At 44.2% G+C, this 17822-nt stretch overlaps 1 protein-coding gene and 2 pseudogenes across 3 annotated transcripts in view; 1 reads left to right on the forward strand and 2 right to left on the reverse strand.

The window, feature by feature from the left end:
* The window catches only part of PLEKHM3 (pleckstrin homology domain containing M3), a gene marked incomplete at its 3' end in the record, with an annotated part of 150081 nt that overhangs the window by 38626 nt on the left and 93633 nt on the right, over positions 1-17822 (reverse strand). The gene's annotated exons all lie outside the window — the stretch shown is intronic.
* LOC308432986 (large ribosomal subunit protein eL13-like) lies at positions 5853-6624 on the forward strand (annotated as a pseudogene). The gene has a single exon. The product of its transcript is annotated as a large ribosomal subunit protein eL13-like (transcript).
* On the reverse strand, positions 10037-13769 carry LOC308432987 (ubiquitin-conjugating enzyme E2 S-like; annotated as a pseudogene). Its single transcript has 2 exons — positions 13472-13769; positions 10037-10578 (listed from the first exon to the last, which is right to left on the reverse strand). The product of its transcript is annotated as a ubiquitin-conjugating enzyme E2 S-like (transcript).

A 17822-nucleotide genomic window follows, 5' to 3' on the forward strand; every position in this document is an offset into this window, starting at 1 on the left:
TTTAGAAATAAAGTTTGGCATAAATCCATATCACCGTGCCTGAGATACTCAAGACTACTAGGCAACCGAGAAGGGCTCTACTGTGAGCACAGAGTGACAGGAAAGGCCCTCACAGTCTGGTTTTCTAGATCAGCTTCACTTTACAAAGGAAGATTTTTAAACCACAAAGAATGTAGGAATGGAATTATTTCAGGAAAAAGAAGTATTTAAAATTGATCTCTTTATGGGTGTGACATTATCAAGATCTGGTGAAAACACCAAATCCACAGAGGGGCACTGGGAATCTTTGTATGCACTTGTGTAGGTGAGCATAAATGTGTTTTCACTTTCGTGTGATCAGAGGACAATCCTGGGTGTCACTCCTCAGGAACCATCAACCTTTCTCTCTGAGATAAGATTTCATACTAGTACTGAACCAGCTACACTGGCTGGCCAGGATACACCAGAAACCTTCTGTTTCTGTTCCCTAGGACTGGGTTATACATTTGTACCACCAGGCCTGGATTTTTTTTTTTTTTAACATGGATTCAGGGATTGAACCTAGGTTCCCATGCCTGCAATGCACTTTATCAACTACGCTATCTCTCCAGCCTCAGGGAACTTCTTTGATAGAAGCACATGGGGATTTCACAGGGGGAAAGAAAGAAAGAAACTTACAGGTTAAAAGCCACTGAAAGCTAAAGTCATTCTAGTAGAGTGAGTTTCAAAATGCCAGATAATGACCGTGTTTCTAAAACTTCAATCATATGAAAAGAAATGGTGACCATGTCACAGCTGCATTCCATGGATGTGGTTTATTCAATACTTTGTTTAAATTAGACAGTTTGGACACTCTAAAAACATTTATTTAAAATAAAGTCTTCTATGAATATCATAGGTCAAAAGCCAGGAAATCAAGGTGACCCTGCCAGAGCCTGAGCCCCTGTCTATTTGCTGGCCCTGCTGTTGACATCAATTCTGTTGAAAAGAAGACATCAAACATCAAAGATTCAAATCCCAGCAGCACCAGAATGAAACCTGACTTAACCCGAAGAATGGAGACAAATAAAAGGACATCTTTCTTTCCATAAAATATTTTAATCCACACCTAAAATGATTGTAACAACTCATATCACTGTGATCAACAGTCTGTGGAGCCAGAGGCACCCCCTGCTTACTAAGAGTGCTGCTGAAAAAAGCCTGCCTGAAACCAAATTCTGAAATGTAAATGTACTAACTGGTGATCTAGAGCAAGCCTCCCTGCTGAGGTTTTCATCTGGAGAACAAGAACAACAACAGGATCCAATGCAAATCCAACAAACATAGAACATACACAAGTGGCTCTTACAACAGTCATTAGCACAAATCAAATCTCTTATTCCACATTTTGGAAACACCATGTCACAGCTTGGTACAGGCCTATGCTAGACTCTGTCAGGCACACAATTGTGGAGAACATTTTTAGAAAAACCATATTGCTCTAGAATGACAACAAGCATCTTGCTCAAATTAAAACACGTCACACATACATTTAATGTAACTTACTGTGCACTTTGCTCTTAAGTTTCTGCCAGGCCTCATGTACCTGACAAACATGTTTAAATTATATAGTTTTGTCTTTAAATAAAGCATAGCACATGGCACATTTGACACACAAAAAAAACTTCATACCACAGATCATAATCTTAGCTTTAAATCAATACCTAGGTAAACAAGGCTAAGTATATTAACTTTTTAATTATGCAATCGATATCTTGTCTATTTAAGAGTAAACAACAGAATTAACATAGGATTTAATCCTCAGAGTGACTTCATGTGTTAAATTTGAATTCATATTATGAAATACAGTAAAAGGGTCAGCCATCAATAAATCATTGACTAAAATGCCAACATCAAAAAGCATGAGTTCTAGGGGCTCCTAAGATGGATTAGTTGGTCCTGAACAAGAAAGACTTATATTAACATATCCTAAGCTGTTGCCTTTCATGTATCTCATCCCTTTTGTCCCTGGAACTATTTTTAGTACAGCAAGAACAAAAGAATTGCCAAGGCAGTCCAGTAGAAAGAGAGGGTATTAATTCAGTAGGACTTGGTCAAGGTTAGGGCAGGAGACAGCAGGCAAATACATATTTGACTTATTAAACTCCAAGACAAGGTTGTAGTGGGAATTTATAGCACTTTCTAGGCCATTTGGGGGGCTACCTTGATGGCGGTCTCATTCAGAAGTTCCTGGATTATAAAACTGTCTTCCTCAGCCAGTTTCTCCATCTCTCTAGCATGCTTCTTGCAGTATCTCCCCTTTCTCTGCTCATGGCTAACTCTTCTTCAAGCATCGCATTCACTTCAGCTCTCCCTTTGTTCTGAAGTCTGCTTCTGCAGCCCAGAGTGTTATGTTCCTTCTGGGAGTAGACGATGTGACCATCCTTGCTTGCTCTTTCTGTAAGTTCAACTTTTCTATTGAAATGAATGCCCAACATTAACTCTGCTTCCTTAAATATGTTGCCTGTTCTTTCCTGCTTTTCTTCTTTCTCTCATCCTGTCACGGGGTGCTTTTTCAAGTAATTATTTCACTCCAATCCCATTATGCCTGTGAATGACAAAATGATCAGATCCCAAGTAAAGTATATTTTGCTCCCGTGTAGGTCACATTTTTTCATTTTCTTTGTGCTGTTCCCTGAGGACCTTTTTCTTCCAGAGTCTTAGCCTGTCTATTTTAGGATTCCAACAATGTATCACAGTTTATTCTTTCCCCTGACCTGTCATTGTATTGCACCTAGACTGAGTACCTAAGCAAAAGGAGTGCCCCGAATAGGAGTTCTCTGTGCTTAACCATTAGCAGTGTGTGGCTGTTTGAATGAGAAATACATTTATAGGCTTTCACATCTGGATACTAGATATCTGCTTGGTGTAATGTTTGGAACCTTAGGGAGGTGACACTTTGTTGGAAGAAGCATGTGACATGGAGAGGGCTGGGAGTTTACAGCCTGGCTTCCCTCTGCTTCATCTGTGTGAATAAAGATGTGATCTCTCGGTTCCCTATGCCTACTTGCAATGCTTCACCATTATGGACCCTCTGTGGATCTGTAAGCTAAAATAAACTCCTCTTTTCTATAAGTTACTGTTGGTCAGGGTGTTTTATCATGGCAGCAGAAAAAGTAACTACTACATAGTGGCTTTAGCCTTTAATAAATTATATAACTACTTATAAGTAGTTTCTATATCCTGGGGACAGTTAACTCTTCAGATTTGTCCTATTATTTCATCCATCTGAATTGGTTAATTTTGGAAGTAAAAGGTATTTTTGAAATGTCAAATGACAAATCAGCAGATACACTCACAAAGAGGCTTCAACACAGGGTGTCTATTGGGTACTGTACCTGATATCAGGGCTGTGAGTAAATAGAGCCTGACTTCCTGTTTCCTGCAGCTGACATAAGTCAAGTTAAAATCATCCTATTGAGAAGGAAGGCCTAATTCATTGGTCATCAGGCGCTCCTGTTAACAAAAGTTATTCAGCTTTGAGTTTCAATATAGATTTAAGAGTGGACAGCGGGAGGTTTCTCAAACACACACATGCACACATGAACCCAACCCAAAAGATAATGAGAATCATCTGTTCTGCTCTCATGTACAAACCTATAATTTATGGAAAGATGGGGGGGGGGGAAGTCCCTTAGGAAGCATAGCCAAGTTCTGTGGTGAAAAATTCAACTGTACTCATAGCTCAGACTGGAAGAGGTGGGGGTGGAAGCCACAGGAAAAATAACACGTCTGGGGCAGTCAGTTCTCCCTTCTCTTGGGTTCCAAAGCCATTTGGGGCCAAGCTGCCTTCTTGCCTTCCTCTCTCCACCCCCACCTTACCCAGTCCCAGGCCATTACTTTTTCTTCTTTGCAGGACAACTCCCACCAGTGAGTTAGACAGCAATCTCTCTCAAACAAACAAGAACTGCAGTTTGGTATAGTGCTCACAAGTCTTATCTAAGGTAATTTCAAGAGAACATATCATAGGGTATCCTATAAAATATGTAGATGTGATCAAGTAAGAAGGTACCTGAAGTAAATAAAATAAAATGGAGTTACCAAGAATTTCCAAATTTTAGAAAGGAGAACATTTGTTTAAATACACTATAATAAAAACTATAATTTGCATATCCGTATTTCTAAGAACACACTGAGTTCTGACAACAGAAAAATCCCTCGTGTAAGAGCACAATTCTGTTAGCAATGCCACCTCACTGAATATCTTTTCTTTTCCTGGTGCTAGGAATCATAGAACCCAGAATCAAGCAGTCGTAGACAGGTACTTGACTACTGAACTATGTGGCCCATGGCCCTTGGTTTCTTGAGGTGAGGTTTTGAGTTATTATCCAAGTTGCTCTAGAACTTTTCTGTCTCCCGGGATCTCTCCAAATGCCTGAAGTTCCTGCCTAACTTCCTGAGCCCTGAGACTGCAGGCGTGTTGTCACGTTTAGCTCACACTGCTGGGTGTTTACTTCTGCTTTGCTCTTTTGCTTATTTCCTATTGGGCCATCACACTCTGCTGCATACTAGTGTTTCTAAAGGGAAGGTGCACCGCAGGTGACCAACTGTTACTTCCACTCAGCTTCCCTTGTGGTAGTACCAATGGCTTCTGTTGGGCCATCTGAAAGCATTTTTATGACATTTAACTATTTACTAACATAGAAATAAAAATTCAATACTTACATAGTTTCCTTATAAGTCATGTGGGTTAAATTACTATTCATGTCAGAGACAGAAATACTGGGTGGGGGGTGGACCTAGAAAAGACTAGAGTTGTGCTAGAAAAGTGGTATAAACTGAATATAAAACCAAGTGCCTAGATATCCCTGCTGTAATGCTTCAGACAATTTCTAGTGTCCATTAGTATGTTCTTGTTGTTCACAGAGAGCTTAACTGGTGGTCAGAACAAGAAACATAAGCAAAGAAAGAAACTGTGGTAAGATGGGCCATAATACAGGAGCATTACAGTGCTACTGACCAAGAGGTCGCTTTTCACATCACAGGGGACTTCCACTAAGAGCACTAACTCTGTATTGTTAACCATTCCACTCGGCACTACACACATAGGCACCTCACTTAAACTCACACCCTAGTGAGGTAGTTTATGGGAAGGAAACTGAGCTGTAGCAAGTTTAAGTAACATACTAAGGCTTAGAGGTTGGCTGAAGGGCACAGCTGACATTCTCACACTGCCCGGCTTCAGACACTATGGCCTCAGCAACCTTGCTAAGGTGCCCCTTAGAGGTCATGCTGAAGGAAGCTCACACACCAGGGTTATTTAAAGAATTACTTGAAAGCCAACTATTTACTTGAACTCAGAACCAAGTAGCACTAAAGAGAAAACCTATTAATGACAGCGTCAGCTCACAAATACACAACAGCACTGCTGGAAGGAACCAATGCCCCCTTCTGAGTTCATGTCCATCTCTGCCTTCTCCCTGGAACTGACTCATTCTACTGTGTATTTTTTGGGCATTTCCTTCTTGCCAAGCATTACTCACAGTAACATAACCAGGGATAACAAGGGAAAGACTTGGATTCTAGGCTGACTCTTTCACTCGGAGACTGTTTTAAAAGAGCTAGGTAACTCAGGTGACATTTTCTTCTGGGAAGCCCTAACAGGAGCTTTGTCAAGAACCACTAAGTTAAGGCTGGCATGGTAGTACATGCCTTTAGTCTTGGCACTTGTGAGGTAGAGCCAGGTGGATCTCTGTGAGTTCTAGGCCAGCCTGGTCTACATAGTGAGTTCCAGGACACCCAAGGCTACACAGTGAGACCCTGCCTCTGCCCATACACATGAAAAGAACCACCTCTTTCCGCTCGGCTGTTCTCCTATACAGGAGGCAGCCACGATGCCCAGCTGGAATGGCGTGATCCTGAAGCCCCAGTTCCACAAGGATTGGCAGCAGCGAGTGGACACTTGCTCCAACCAGCCGGCACACAAGATCTGTAGACGCAAGGCTCGGCAGGGGAAAGCGCACGGCACTGCCCCTCGTCCGGTCCCATCAGGCCCATCGTGAGGTGCCCTAGAGTTAGATACCACACCAAAGACCGGGCTGGCAGGGGCTTCCGTCTGGAGGAACTCAGGGTGGCCGGTATCCACAAGAAAATGGCTCGCACCATTGGCATCTCTGTGGATCCAAGAAGTGAAACGAATTTACAGAGTCACTACAGACCAATGTGCAGTGCCTGAAGAAGCCGCTCCAAGCTCATCCTTTTCCCCAGGAAGCCTTCTGCCCCAAAGAGGAACTTAAACTGACCACCCAGCTAACAGGACCTGTGGTGCCCATTGGAATGTGCACATAAAGGAAAAGGCCAGAGTCATCAAAGAAGAGAAGAACTTTTAAGGCTTTTGCTAGTCTTTGAATGGCCCGTGCCAATGCCCAGCTGCCTGGCATCCAAGCAAAAAGGGCGAAGGAAGCTGCAGAGCAAGATGTTGAAAAAAAAAATAATGCGCAGTTAGAGAGTTGTAATAAATTTTCCATAAAGCAAACAAAACAAAGCAAAACAAAAAAGCCCCCCAAAACCACCAAGTTGTACCCTGTACACTTTTGCCCCTGTGAACCACAGACCTTGCTGGGTGTGAAAGGCTGGTGTGCCTTCCTACAGGACGTCTTCTCATGACTCGGTGGACTGTTTCAGCACTTGCTCACCTAAAACGTGTCTTGTTTTGAATTTGCTTCAACATAGTGACAAGCACTTAGTAAAAATTCAAGGTTGTAAACTAGAGTCCACAGTCCAGAAGTGCTGGGGCTTTCCTGAAGTGCTTGCAGTTGCTTGGTGTTTAAAGGGAAGGCAGTCCTTTCCTTACTAAATGTTTAAGTGTTTATATATGTATATGCATCATACCATTTCAGCCATTTTATGGTCCTAATTAGTTTTGGTTGGTGACTGCACTGGTTTTCTTTCTGTATAGCATCTCTCCTGCTATTTCCAAGTGACAAAAGCTGGTTTTCCCAGTTAACAACTGCTGGCCATAGTTGTTTCTTGGAGACTTCAACTTCAGCCCTGTGGTCCCCCTTCCCTCACTATCCTTGATGGATTGAGAAGCTAGCTCTGAGGTCTGAAATCTCCCTGCCTTCCTCAGCCTAGGAAGCTGAATCAACGTCTCTGTCCACCCTTTCATTATCCCATTCCATCCACCCCGTTGCCATCAACGGGGTGGAGACTCATTGCTTAAAGTGTGCTGAGGGGAAAGCCAGAAGCAAGAAACTAGAATAACTTGCTTCTGCTAACAAAACAAACCAGAAAACACAGTGGGGCCAAGACCTCACATTCACTGCGTTCCAAATCCTTCCTTATCCCAAGGAGACAGACTGCCTGCCTCTCTAGTCTAAGCTCAAGCAGTGTGGCTTAAGCAAACTCACAGAAGGAATTCAAACCTCAGGATCCATTTTCAGCTTTCCCCAGCTACCCCTATGTCTTTTTACCCTTATTCCATCTTGCCCAGGCAGATGTCAAACCTATGTAAAGACCACTGTGTGTCTTGTTTGAAAGCACATAGATGCCCCTGTGAAGTAACTCCTGGCTGCATCTCTCATCCCACAGAGGCAGAGGAAGCAACAACCAGTTTTGGGTGTGTGTGGGGGTGTTATCTCTATGTTAAATTAAACTCAGATTTGCTTAAGATTCTAGCCAATGTATGCCACAACTATTTTGGCCCCTCTTGCCATCCCAAAGCCTTTTGTGGCCAAATGTACCATTGTGCTGCTGTTTGACTCTGTGTGCCAGCAGTACTTTGGGCCAATGCCAAGTAACGCCCTTCCCTTTTCATATTTTGGGGATAGAAGGCGAGGGCTGCTAATTCCTTTTGTGACCACCAACTCAGAGCCAAGTGGCCAACAATTTGGTAAATTGTATACACACCTAAAATGTCAGCTGCATCAGAGATTTTGCTTTGGTCCCTCCAGAAGGAACCTTTAGGCTGATGGCAATTCTAGAAGAGTTGGGTTTTCTAACCACATTCTGTGGGAGGGGCACTAGCTGAACTCCACACACATGTCAATGACTCCCACCAACTGGAGAGGAGGGAATTAAAGAGCAGTCAGTTAAAAATGTATACACAGGGAGTAAGGGGTGGAAACCCTGACACAAGTTGTAAATACAGGATATGATAACCCCAAACTTGAGAAAAATAAGAACTTAGAACTTCTGCTTTCCTTGTGAACCACGATATACTCAGTGAGTGACTCAGGTGCTTTGTTCCAGAATTGCTGGTTTTTATTGGTACAGATAGAATGAGAATTTCTGACCACAACAGCACTATTTACAACTGACCCATTAATAATACTGGGGCTTATAAGGCCTATTTAGGGGAGCTGGGGCAGGAAAGTGGCCCTGATCAACAGGATCACAATGTGCCCAGAGTCTCCGTGGACACTGGGTAGGGCTGGCACTCTAGCTAGTGAGGGTTTGTAAGTCTAGTTCTATCTCCCTTTGACCCACTGTTCCTGTCCTCAGCCCGGGAAAGGCCAAGAGCTCCAGCCTGGCAGAGGAGGCCTTTGCTTCTTCAACAAGAGGATCTTGGTAGCAGTTTGTTACTACAAAGGATGAGGTTTGGAGCTAGAAAGAAAAAGTTCAACGTGACGGTTTTTATTTCTCCAACTCAGGGACTCTTTCAACTGCCAGGTTAATTATAAAGCTGGTAGTAGCCGTTCTTTATGTTTTGAAACGTTTGAAACATTTCACACAAAACTGAAAATAACATCAAGTGGCTAGGCAGGAGAGCGTGAGTTTGAATGCCAGCTCCTCCATGCCAGCAGGATGGCCTTGAGTAAGTTCATCTCGTTGGTAAAACATGGATAATAATAGTACCTATCTCAAAGGGCTCTTCTGAGGATCAAATGAGATAATCCATGTAGATTTAAAACAGGGACTTGCCTAAAGTCAGTCCTCTAACATAAAAGTAAATGGTATTTGTTGAGCACATAATAAAGAGAAGCTGTTATTAATCTAATTATTTAGCACAACCTTCTCGTTTTACACACAAAGATTTTAAGTACCAGAGATATTACATGACTTGGTAAAGGATAAACTGTTACTGTCCTTGTGGGTCATGGGGGTTTGGAGATTGTCTCATTCTGTTCTCTTGTGACCAAATATGAAAGGAAAATTAAATGCACAAGCCCCTTGCCTTCAGTGGGATTGTATCTTAGCAACTCAGGGATGGTATTAGAAGGCTGAGAATCTTGGCTTCTCTGGCCCCTGCCTCTTGCTGTATGAGCATTGACCTGTCCCTGAAGGCAGCAGGCAGAGAAGGTGAAACTAAGAGCAGTAGTTTTATTACCTCCAGCTGCTTTGCCTACTTTCTCCCTGTCCCCTTGACCTCTGTTCCACTCAGGAGTCCTGTCACAGCCTTCTTAACGCTCCTGTATTATCCAGCCTTAAAATCTTACCCCATTGCTTTAATATCCCTTGCATCACAAGTTCCTAAGTAACCTGTCTTACACATCAGAGCTGCAAATGGCCTCTGGCTCCCTGCTTTTAACCCCAAGGCAATGGCTGCTCCCCCTTCACTAGTTAACTGCACCAGGTGTCATATTATTTTAATGGCCTATGTTTGAGTGTTGGACATTAGTTTAACTGCCATTGGATTAGGGGGTATAAATAGGACTTGTTTTTAAGGAGTATATAAAGTTGCCATAGTTTTGTGTCATTTAAACATTTCAGTCACCAATGTACAATGGCAGCCCTCTAAGATTCTAGCTCCTGTGAATTAGCCATCTTAGTTTGTACAAGAACTCTGCATTTGCATGAAGAAAACGGTACATTTCTTAGAACATATCACCACAGTCACACAGATATCTCCAATCCATTGTAGTTGGTATTGATAATAAACAATTAATTATGGTTTGTAAAACCTGTTACTGTTTTTTTTTTTTTTTTTTTTGCTTTTCCAACTTTTTATTTAGAAAACCAAATCCAGGTCCTGGTGCCCCCCCAACACCCTTCCCCACCCCAGCCATAATTTAAATAACTTAGAGACAGAGTGGTAGGGGACAGGACAGAAGGGAAGGAAGGAGAGAGAAGAATCCCACTACAGCTGCCTCAGTGCTTGCTTTTTGTCCAACTTCTTGGCTGCTGGCTTCTTATCTCTCTCAACTGCATGTTCTTGGTCATGGGACCCTCAGCTCCTCCTAGGACCCCTGGAGTCATAGGGTCAGCAGAGGAGGCTGAAGCCCCACTGGCCAGATCCAGTGTAGCCTCAGCCCTCCTGCTGCTGGTGCTACATGCGCCCCCATGGATCTCTGTGAGCCAATGGCCCGGGCAGCATACGCGGACTCTGGGTGAGGGTGGATCAGCAGGCACTTGATGCTCAGCAGCACATGCCGTTTGCCCAACTCAGCCGTCCAGTCCCTCTTGAGCACATTGACACAGATCTCACCACTGGGGTCCACATTTGGGTGGAAGGTTTTAGTCAGAAAGTAGCCCTTGGGTGGGGAGGCAGGGAAATCCTTCTTCATAGGGAGTCCCTTCAGAAACTGATGGTAACCTGCAAGCCCGTGAGATCCTCCTCATTGGGGAAGACTTTAATGCCATCAGGAGGGTCTGCCATCAGCATTGTCACCTCCTTGTACACTGAAGTTCATGACTCCAACTGGCTGGGGGCGGATTCCCCCGGCCCCCTTCCTGCATTTCTCAGACCACCGGCCAGGGCAGGAGGGCCCAACTGCCAACTGCTGTGGCCCTAGCGAGGCACGAGCTCCCCACTAACTCCGAAGCCCCATGCAAAAATGCTCACAACATTATGTCTGCCCGGACGTACTCTATTCATCATTTTTAATCATTAAAATGTAGTCTTTTTACTTTTGAAGGGGAATGGGTTTCCTTTAAAAGTATTCTGTGTTCTGTCAGTCTCAGCATCTCTTGGTGGTGCTATGAGTCCACATGCTGGTTGACCTGTACCACACAGATTTGTCTAGGTGTCCTCTATGATGTCTACAACAATGGACTGCCTAACAGTGCATTTTTCAGAGCCTGTTTGATAGCCACAGGATGCAAGATTATCTACTGAATGTGTTCTTACAAGTTCTTTCAGACTGTATGTGTAACAATATTTAAGGTTGCTACTTATTGACAAAAAGCTAAAACGGCTGACTTCTGGCACATGGAAGTCTTCCATTTGTTCCTTAGAGCCAACAGTGTTTCCCTGGTATGGTCTGGCTCATTTGGCTCCTTGCTGTAGCTGCCTATTCTGGGCAACCTGGCTACAAAGTCCTGGAAGACAGACACATTTGGAGTGGCTTCCCCATTGTAGTAAATTCTCAAGAAGCTTCAAACCAGGCCCCTGGGAGCTGGAAGAGGCTCTAAAGATTGTGTAGCTCTACCTTTCAATAAGACATGCCGGAATCAGGAGTAAAAATAAAGTTTCTCTCCAAGATGTGTCTAGTGACCCCTGGCTTGGGAAGAGAATCTGTGTAAAACTGAGGCAGGAAATGGGAGAAGGTGATCCAAATGAGATGTACTGAATAAACTTGTCACACTCAGATATCATGTATCTTTAACAGGGGCTAACAGGGTTCAAAATAATCCCTACTAGTAAGTTAAGTTAAAGAGACAGGTCAGGGTAAGAGAAGGGAAGAGAGAGAGATTCGGCTTTTACAAAGGGACAAGAAATGGCAGGGAAGGGGCTATACCCAGAGGTAAGCCTTGTTTCCACCTCTAACTAGGATTTAATGGAACCATGCATTCAGGGAGATGTATAGAATTTAAACACAATTCAGCATAGAGAAATTCTAAGCGTAAAGGCCCTTTAGGCCAGCTCCTTTCCACCTCAGTGTTGAAGAAACAGAGAAAGCCAATTACATTCCCAGCAGGGCCGCTCCCCTACTGCAAGACAAGAATGTACCACAAATTCTATGTGCCCTTTACAAGCTAGTAAAACTATAATTGCAGGTGGGAAGAAACAAGGTTGCCTTTTGTTTCTGCCAACCTCTCAGGATGCTGAACTTCTCTTATAGCAGCAGAAACAGTATGGTTTTGGTGGTTTTCCTTGAGTACAAAAATGTGTCTTCTATAATTCTATAAAAGGCTGCTTTTTCTGACACTTGAAAAGATACCTGTGCATAGCCTACCAAAGAGGTATTCATCCTTCAGAGAAATGGGTGTGGAGGACACTCACCTTTCTTAGCAAACACTAACTCACCTTTGGCACAAGCTCTGAAAACCTTTTTACAACAGCAGAGAGGAGGCAAGCTGATAGCAGGGTCACAGTACCAAAGTCACTCTGGTGAAGTGCAAGGAAGTGAGACACTTTGAAGAATGGGGGTCTCCATGTTCATTTCCTTGTGGGCCCACAGGGAGGTCTAGGACCATGCTGAAAGCAATGGGTGTGTGCGCACCAGAGTTTTTCTACCAATTTGTCACTCCATATGGTGAAGGCGAGGCAGCTGAGATGATCCTGGGCTCTCGTGGTCAACATCCCCTTCAGAGTTTGATGGGCAGAACTAAGGTGCAGCACTGCTTCTGCAGTGACAGTTGCAGCTGAGCATCTACAGATAGGTGTCTCAGTGACACTGAAGAGGTTCCAGAGAGCCACTGAGGAGGCTGGCTCTCCCTGCACATAAGTGCTGCTATGTACACCATGAGTAAAGAGCACAGCTTCTAAAGCCTGGCGTGTCAGGCAGACTCTATCGCACTAACACTGAGCTCACAACTCCCTTTTAGGGCAAGTAATATTCATTCCCATTTCAGAGACAAAGTTCCTTTGGCCCAAAGAAGTTCCTTGACCAAGGCTCTTTGACCAAGGTATACTTGCGTGAATGGGCATTTAAACATGGGCAGGTGAACTACAAAACGTGAGGAAGGAGGCACTGTGGTACCCAGCCCCCTCTGATGCCCAATAGTGTATATCATTATCCTTTTGGAGACCTTTGCTCCAGGCAGAAACTTCATCCCATGTTGACCTCACACTGGGCGTGCTGGTCTCCTAAAAGCTCCTGACAGCCATCTGCAGTTTGATTTCTATTTAATTTTCTACCTCACAGACCAATGCCAGGGAGAGAGGCGCTGATACCTTTCCAATATGATTTATTAACTACAGCTATCTGGACTGTGGGGCATTCTTACAGCCACCTGACCTGTGTTTTCAGCCTTCCTAATGTTTGCATTGCTGCCCTGACCTTGCAGAGTGACCTGGAATAGCTTTCCTACTTCCTTGTGTGTGTCCACTTCAGAGCCAGGCTGTCAGCCTGGGCAAGCCTGTCAATTAGTATCTCAAGGGTTTGGGATGGGGTCTGTAGCCCATTGAAGAACACAATCTTACACTAACCTCCAAATTCCTTCTCTTAATTGAGCATTCATTAGTTTCCAGGAACAAAGGCAGGCATTCTCTACTATAAAGCAGAGGTCAAAACCAGTGGCTGTGTTTTGTTTGGCCTGCAGAGTGTTTAAATATTGAGAAATTTCACATAAAATACGGATTTCCGGCTTCTCTCAGAAAAGGGACAGAGCTGGTGACTCTGGGGGCTACCGAATAACAGCTGTTTCCTCAGAGGTGCTCTCAGGTTCACTGTCTCAATCTGAAGCCTCGCTTCTGGCCATTTCAGTCTGAATCCACTTCCAGAGTCTCCGCAGGAATCCCAGCCAATGTAGCTCTGTTCTAAATCTGTATTTCTCTCCTTTACAATGCTGAAGAGACTTGAGAGGCTGCCATTCTGAATGGCATCAGTGGTGGTTAAGGGGGGCTTTCTATCCAGTTCCTGGCATTTGTCATGAATGCTTGGCGCACACAAGTCATTTGCCACTTTCTTCTGTATAGGTGAATACATGAATGCCTAACTCTTAGAAATACAGAATTCTGAGACAAGAACCCATTCAGCAGCTGATGCTGGGCTTAGGAATGCTTCAGCAGCTTGTGCGGTACCGCTGCTGCTGCCTACACCTTCTGCTATAAAGATCACCCCTGCTGTCACAACTGATCCCTAATCTTGCTCAATATCCCAGGAGCAAAAGCATTCATGCTTTACTGAGACTTAATGAGAAGTTAAAAACCAAACAGCAATGGGAAAAGTTGCCACTGTAAGTCTTCTCATTTTCCCTCAGAAGATAGATATGCTACTGCTGAAAGCTGTGAGTACAGACAGAATTATAAGCCAGGATCACAAGGAGGCAATGGTGTCAGCTAGGACAGTGTGCTAAGTGGCTCATAGGGCTGCTGTACTTCCTGGTTCCTCAGGACACTGCAAGTGAATAAAGTTGGGAAAGGACCAGACTTCCTGAGGCCTTCAGTCCCTGACTAGAGAGTGCCTTCTGTACTCTTCTGGTGTCGTTGAAGACCAGGTGAAAACCTGCTAGGAGACTGGCATTTGGTACCAAGGGGTAAAACCCCATGGACACCACGAGGGTGACTGTGCCAGGAAGAGCCAGCCAGGGGCTTGGTAACAGAAAACTGGGCTCATGCTTCTGGTGCCCAAGTAGAAAGTGAGGATTACAAACCCCATTCTTTGTAGCTCTGGGCACACTGGAATCTTTTACTTCTTAGAGGAATGCCACTATCCAACTCATTGCATGAATGTTTTACTGAGACAATTGCCCAAATAATCCTTATGCACTAAATGGAATGTTCTTCAGGAATGTCATGGTTAGTGATATATTTTTTTTTCTTTCTGCTTTTAGTGATGGGAATATTACAACTCATGTCATAGAGGGCGAGGACCAGAGTCCTCTTCCCACTCCTGTGTGCCTGGCTCACATCTACAGGCCCTGAATCTAACTTATAATCTGCCCCTAGGAAGCCTTCCCTGACAGCAAATTACGGGGAGGTTCCAATTACTATCGCTACGTAGCAAATTACCCTCAATCTAGTGGCATAAAACAATCATATTATTATTCCCAAAGCCTGTAGATCACGTGGGACACAGTGGAGGTGACTTGGTGTGTTCTAAACTATGCACACACTCATTTACACCCTCAGCTAATAGGACACGAAAGTCAAGGCTGGAGTTGTCCCATATACTCAGTGGTAGATGGTGGCTGCCAATTTGAGCTCAGCTGGAATGTCAACCATGGCGACTACATGTGCTCCCTCCATGGGGTACCTTAAAACGTGATGCTCTGTTACCTTTTTTATATCCTGGCCTTGAAAAACCACATGGAAAAACTTTCAAAGTCACAGCCACCCAACTAGATTCAGGGAAGGGGGAATAGGTAAGTGACAGGTAAGAAAGCCCCATGGGAGAGGAGGTACTGTTCATCCCCCTTTACTCAAATACACTGGGACAAATGGAGGAGAGCATGCCTGGCTCTTCTGGCATCCATGGGCACCTACATGTGTGCATACTTTCCAACATACACACAGATTTAAAAAGTAAAAATGGGTTTTTAAAAAGGGCCAGAGCTGGCAAGACAGGTGAGTGGCCAAGAGGTTTTCCTGAAGCCTAATCCGACTTTGGTACCAGAGCCCATGCAGTAAAAGGACAGGGCTAACCTGCATAAGCTGCCCCTTAACTTCCACATACACTGTGGCATATGCGCTCCACAAGTAACCGAGTATATCAGAAATGAAAGGTAGCCATATTTACCTCACAAAGTTGTTTAGGGGATTAAATATAAGGGATGTGCAGATGTGAGGTGGTATTATTACAGAGCAGGGTAGTTTATAATATGCTTATATGTTCTTTACAATGTGAAAAGTGAGGGCTGGAGAGGTGGTAAATAAAGTGCTTGTTTTGTGTGCATGTATGCACGCACACATACATACAAACACACACACACAAAAGACCTGGGTTCCATCCCCAGAGCCCACATAAAAAGGCTGGATGTGGTGGCATGACTTGTAACACAAGCTCTGCAGAAGCCACAGAGACAGGTCCCTGGACTTGCTAAGCAGCCAGCCCAGCCTACATGGGGAACCCTAGGCCACTAGTAAGAGACCTATCAAAAAACCAACAAACCACTAACGGTGGGCAGTACCTGAGAAATCATACTGAAGGTTCTTCTCTGGTTTATATGTGCACATGCATGAACACACATAAATATACACACACAAATGAAAGACAGAAATAGAGTCTGATTCTTCTCTTTGGGCACTACTTGCTAATAGTCTGCACCACTGGAATGTACTTTAGCAATTCTTTTTTAACCACCAGAATATGGCAGAAATGAGAGCACCTGGACTTCCGAGGCTAGGCCACACAGAAAGAATGACATCATCCACCTCTTACCCTGTCAAACCATTCTCAAGTCAGCTGTCACATCACCTTGGGCATCCTGTAGCGTGGCCCATGTGGCTAAGACAAGAGGCTTCCCACTAGCAGTCAGCCCCATCTGCCAGCTGTGGGAGTAGCTGACGCTGCTCCACTGGTGACCACAGGCCCCACCCAGTGTACTCCTTGCAACCTCAGCTCAACTGAACTTCTCAGGAATTCCTGGCCTATAACAACCATGAGAGACAATTACTGTTCACTCTTGTGTTAAATTATATGTTTGGGGGTAATTTGTTGTATAGCAATAGATAATGAATACACAGAAATATGCCCCACTGACCAATAGCACGACGGGTTCTGCAGCCTCTCTGTGTGAGGTGTCAGGCCAGGCACTCAGGCTATGGACAGCTCAATAATACCACTGGCAGCAAGTGTTCCTTGGAAACAGTCCCTGGTGAGTCCATATTATGATAGATTTTATAGAAATGGGAAACAACACAAAAATCACCACTAACACACAGATGGTTGAAAATAAGTAGGAGCCAAGGATCCCAGGAAAGTGATTTCAATACTGACTGGCCACCTTCCAATTCTGTGGCTGCATCTTCAGGCATTAGGTACTTGTACCAAAGGGGCTTATGGGTAGCTTCTGGACCATCAACTGAGCTTTCTTCACCTGGGTAATGGGCTTTCTATCCAAATCCATACAAGGTCATCATTCTGAGCTGGTTTTTAAAAGAAATTCATTAACTCTGTACTTGAATTTTAGCATTTCTTCTGCTACAATCCTGTTCACTCTGCTCACTCTCCCCGACTCCTTTAATGCATCTGTGCCACACTTCAGTTGGGCATGGAGCTAGAGAGCACAACCTTTGACACTACCTTGTTATTTACTTGCTTTATTCCCTTCAGCTAACAGGTCCTATCCACACACACACACACACACACACACACACACACACACACACACACACACACAAATCAAGAACTAAACTGAACTGAACTAAACTATACTAACCAAACCTAAATCCCAAAAACGCAGGCATTATGGTCAGTGGGAAGCACAGACTGAAGTCCAAGACCGAAGGCTTCAGTTCTGGTTCTAGGACTCGGACATGGTATTTATCATTCTGTCCCTTCCCCTGCCACACAGGACCAGGAACAGCCTGGAGCCTGAGAAGGAGGCATGAAGTGTCCAGCACCTACTCAAGAAACACCTGCTCCCTTGAGACTGCCAAGCAACAGGGCCCTCAAAGAGTAACATTCAACCCCTTCCCACCACCTCAGAAAAAAACCTTTGAGGAAAGTAGGCACATTCGTTTTTTAAATATTCATTTGCTTAAAAAGCGTTTTCCCAAACACCTTATGCTTTCCCCCTAGTTCATTTATTGTGTAGAACAGCCCCATAGAGCGTTAACAGATTTACTGACATCTTAATGACAGCTCACTCCTGCTGTATCCCAGAGTGTGTCCAGGGGTTTCTAAAGGCACAGTAGCTACAGCAGACACAAGCACTGTTTAGGGAGTGACACAGGCGAGCTGTCACGCTTTGTGTTTCTGCTTGTTAAATCCAAATGCTCCTAATTAGTTATTCTGCCCCATAATGCCTGGGTGGACAATGGTGCAGGGATCAGGGGTGCCGAGGCTTTGAATACAAGTTCCTCAGCCTCCTGAGGC

Source organism: Micromys minutus (genome assembly GCF_963924665.1).
Source record: "Micromys minutus genome assembly, chromosome: 19".
In the NCBI taxonomy this organism is placed as follows: Eukaryota; Metazoa; Chordata; class Mammalia; order Rodentia; family Muridae; genus Micromys; species Micromys minutus.